The sequence below is a fragment of the Triticum dicoccoides genome, chromosome 7B, assembly GCF_002162155.2.
Source record: "Triticum dicoccoides isolate Atlit2015 ecotype Zavitan chromosome 7B, WEW_v2.0, whole genome shotgun sequence".
NCBI lineage: Eukaryota > Viridiplantae > Streptophyta > Magnoliopsida > Poales > Poaceae > Triticum > Triticum dicoccoides.
Window position 1 is genome coordinate 185,796,021 of NC_041393.1, and position 5,121 is coordinate 185,801,141.

The following is a 5,121-nucleotide window of genomic DNA, read 5'->3' on the forward strand; positions in this document are numbered from 1 at the left end:
GGAGGCTCTGGTTGTTTCTTGACTTGCACTCCAAGCTCTCCGGATCTTGTTCGTTCCAAAAATCACGCTCCCGAAGGTTTCATTCCGTTTGGACTCCGTTTGATATTCCTTTTCTTTGAAATACTGAAATAGGCAAAAAAACAGCAATATGGGCTGGGCCTCCGGTTAGTAGGTTAGTCCCAAAAATGATAGTAATGTATAAAATAAAGCCCATAAACATCCAAAACAGGTAATATAATAGCATGGAACAATAAAAAATTATGAATACGTTGGAGACGTATCAAGCATCTCCAAGCTTAATTCCTGCTCGTCCTCGAGTAGGTAAATGATAAAAAGAGAATTTTTGATGTGGAATGCTACCTAGCATAATTCTCAATGTAATTTTCTTTAATGTGGCATGAATGTTCAGATCCAAATAATACAAAATAAAAGTTCATATTGACATAAGAAATAATAATACTTCAAGCATACTAAGCAAAGTAATCATGTCTTCTCAAAATAACATGGCCAAAGAAAGTTATCCCTACAAAATCATATAGTCTGGCTATGCTTCATCTTCATCACACAAAGTATTTAATCATGCACAACACCGATGACGAGCCAAGCAATTGTTTCATACTTTAATAATCTCAAACTCTTTCAACTTTCATGCAATACATGAGCGTGAGCCATGGACATATCACTATATGTGGAATAGAACGGTGGTTGTTGGGAAGACAAAAAAGGAGTAGATAGTCTCACATCAACTAGGCGTATCAACAGGCTATGAAAATGCCCATTAATAGATATCAATGTGAGTGAGTAGGGATTGCCATGCAACGGATGCACTAGAGCTATAAATATATGAAAGCTCAACAAAAGAAAACTAGTGGGTGTGCATCCAACTTGCTTGCTCACAAAGACCTAGGGAATTTTGGGGAAGCCCATCATTGGAATATACAAGCCAAGTTCTATAATGAAAAATTCCCACTAGTAAATGAAAGTGACAACATATGAGACTCTCTATCATGAAGATCATGGTGCTATTTTGAAGCACAAGTGTGGAAAAAGAGATAGTAGCATTGTCCCTTCTCTCTTTTTCTCTCATTCTTTTTTTTCTTTCTTTTTTTTTCTTTTTTTTCTTTGGCCTTCTTTTTTCTTTTTATTTTTGGCCTCTCTCCTTTTTTTTTCTTTTCTTAAAGTCTGAAGTCTCATCTAGACTTGTGGGGGAATCATAGTCTTCATCATCCTTTCCTCACTAGGACAATGCTCTAATAATGGAGATCATCACACTTTTACAACTCAAAGATTAGAACTCAAAGCTAGAACAAGATATGACTCTATGTGAATGCCTCCGGCGGTATACCGGGATATGCAATGAATCAAGAGCGACATGTATGAAGATTATGATGGTGGCTTTGCCACAAATACGATGTCAACTACATGATCATGCAAAGAGCAATATGACAATGATGAAACGTGTCATAATAAACGGAACAGTGGAAAGTTGCATGGCAATATATCTCCGAATGGCTATGGAAATGCCATAATAGGTAGGTATGGTGGCTGTTTTGAGGGAGGTATATGGTGGGTGTATGGTACCGGCAAAAGTTGCACGATACAAGAGAGGCTAGCAATAATGGAGGGGTGAAAGGGTGCGTATAATCCATGGACTCAACATTAGTCAAAAGAACTCATATACTTGTTGTAAAAATTTAGAAGTCATCAAAAACCAAAGCACTACGCGCATGCTCCTAGGGGGATAGATTGGTAGGAAAAGACCATCACTCATCCCCGACTTCCACTCATAAGGAAGACATTCAATAAATAAAATTGTGCTCCAGCTTCATTACAAAGCGGTTCACCATACGTGCATGCTACGGGAATCACAAACTTCAACACAATCATTCTTTAAATTCATAATCACCCAACTATCATGACTTTAATATCACTACCTCCATATCTCAAAACAATTATCAAGCATCAAATTGATCATAGCATCCAATTCACATCCCATGATAGTTTTTGTTATACCCAACTTGGATGCTCATCATTCTAGGACCAAATTATAACCATAGAAAATACCATGCTTTTCTAAAAGACTCTCTAAATAATATAAGTGAAGCATGAGAGACTACCAATTTCTTCAAAATTAGTCCACCACCATGCTCTAAAATATATAAGTGAAGCACTAGAGCAAAAACTATCAAGCTCAAAAGATATAAGTGAAGCACATAGAGTATTCTAGCAAATTCTAATCAAATAGCCTTCTCCCAAAAGGTGTGTTACATCAAGGATGATTGTGGTAAACTAACAAGCAAAGACCAATATAATACACGACGCTCCAAGCAAAACACATATCATTTGGCGAATAAAAATATAGCTCCAAGTAAAGTTATCAATGAACGAAGACAAAAGAGGGGATGCCTTCCCGGGGCATCCCCAAGCTTAGGCTTTTGGCTATTCTTGAATATCTTGGGGTGCCTTGGGCATCCCCAAGTTTACGATCTTGCCACTCTTTATTCCATAGTCCATAAAAGCTTTACCCAAAACTTGAAAACTTCACAACACAAAACTCAACAGGAAATCTTATAAGCTCCGTTAGTGAAAGAAAACAAAACCACCACATAAGGTACTGTAATGAACTCATTATTTATTTATTTTTGTGTTAAACCTACTGTATTCCAACTTCCTTATGGTTTATAAACTAATTTATTAGCCATAGATGCATTGAAATAAGCAAACAACACACGAAAAACAGAATCTGTCAAAACCAGAACAGTCTGTAGCAATCTGTAACTAACGCAAACTTATGTAAATCTAAAAATCCTAACAAAATAGGAAGTACTGGACAATTTGTTTATTTATCATAAGCAAAAAGAATCAATGCAAAATCACGTTTTTGTGATTTATTGAATTTGTTCTCATGAGCACAAAGTTTCTGTTTTTCAGCAGAATCAAAACAACCATCATCATAGATTATCCTATAGGTTCTACTTGGCACAAACACTAAACAAAAGATAAAAACACATCTAAACATAAAGTAGAAACAAAATTTAACACTAAACAGGAACAAAAACAAATAACATAAAGAAAATTGGGTTGCCTCCCAACTAGCGCTATCGTTTAACGCCCCTAGCTAGGCATAAAAGCGAAGATAGATCTAATGAGTGCCATCTTTGGCACTTGATTCATAAGTAGCACACATGATAGATTCATAAGGTAATTTGACTTTATTTCTTGGAAAGTGCTCCATGACTTTCTTTAAGGGAAATTGGAATCTAATGTTCCCTTCTTTCATATCGATAATCGCACCAATCGTTCTAAGGAAAGGTCTACCAAGAATAATAGGGCAAGAAAGATTGCAATCTATATCAAGAACGATAAAATCTACGGGTACCAAATTTCTATTTGCAACAATAAGAACATCATTGATCCTTCCCATAGGCTTTTTAATGGTGGAATCCGCAAGGTGCAAATTTAACGAGCAATCATCAAGATCATGGAAATCTAGAATATCACATAAAGTTTTCGGAATTGTGGAAACACTAGCACCCAAATCACACAAAGAAAAACACTCAAAATCTTTAATTCTAATCTTTATAGTAGGTTCCCACTCATCATTAAGTTTTCTAGGTATAGAAACTTCCAAATTAAGTTTTTCATCATAAGATTGCATCAATGCATCAACAATATATTTGGTAAAAGCTTTGTTTTGACTATAAGCATGAGGAGAATTAACAATGGATTGCAACAAGGAAATACAACCTTTTAAAGAGCAATTATCATAGTCAAATTCCTTGAAATCCGAAATAGTAGGTTCAACATTATTAGAAGTTGATGATTCTCCAATCTCTCTTTTACCAAATTTAGCATTAAGATCTAAAGACTCCGAATTCTTGGGACGCCTTCTAGGCAAAGTTGATTCATCATCAGTCCCATAATCATAAAAATTCATATTGCAAAACATAGATCTAATAGGAGACGCATCAATAACTTTAAGATCCTCATCATTATTTTCACGTAATTTTTCTGGTTTAGTGGCCATGTTATTGACTAAGGTGGCCTGCTTGTCAGAAATTTTAGCTATATCATTTTCAAGCCGGGTAATTTGAGGGTTAACACCATAGAATTCTTTATTCATATCATCAAGCTCTTTGTTCATAAACCGCAAAAAACTTTTTTGTTCCTTAAGCTCTTTTCTAAAGAAATTATTATGCTCAAATTGAAAATTCTTAAATCTTTTAATATTTGATTCAATCTCATCCATCCTTCTGAGAAGGTGTTCAGGACCCTTAGGCGCGGCCATAAAGTCAAACAATAAAACAAGAACACAAAAGAAGGGAAGCAAAAAGAGGAGGAGATTGGGAAAGAGAGGGCGAATAAAACGGCAAGGGTGAAGCGGGGGAGAGGAAAACGAGAGGCAAATGGCAAATAATGTAAATACCGAAGGAGATGGGTTTGTGATAGGTACTTGGTATGTCTTGACTTGAGCGAAGACCTCCCCGGCAACGACGCCAGAAATCCTTCTTGCTACGTCTTGAGCTAGCGTTGGTTTTCCTCGAAGAGGAGAGGGTGATGCAGCAAGCGTAGCGTAAGTATTTCCCTCAGTTTTTGAGAACCAAGGTATCAATCTAGTAGGAGGCTCCTCCAAAGTCCCACACGCCTACACAAACAAACTGAGAACTCGCAACCAACGCAATAAAGGGGTTGTCAATCCCTTCACGGCCACTTGCGAAAGTGAGATCTGATAGAGATAGTATGATAAGATAAATATATTTTTGGTATTTTATAATATAGATGCAAAAAGTAAAGATGCAAATAAAAGTAGATTGAAAGCAAATATGATAAGAGATAGACCCGGGGGCCATAGGTTTCACTAGAGGCTTCTCTCGAGAGCATAAGTATTATGGTGGGTGAACAAATTACTGTCGAGCAATTGATAGAAAAGCGAATAATTATGACGTTACCTAGGCATGATCATGTATATAGGCATCACATCCATAACATGTAGACCGACTCCTGCCTGCATCTACTACTATTACTCCACACATCGACCGCTATCCAGCATGCATCTAGAGTATTAAGTTCACAAGAACAAAGCAACACATTAAGCAAGATGACATGATGTAGAGGGATAAA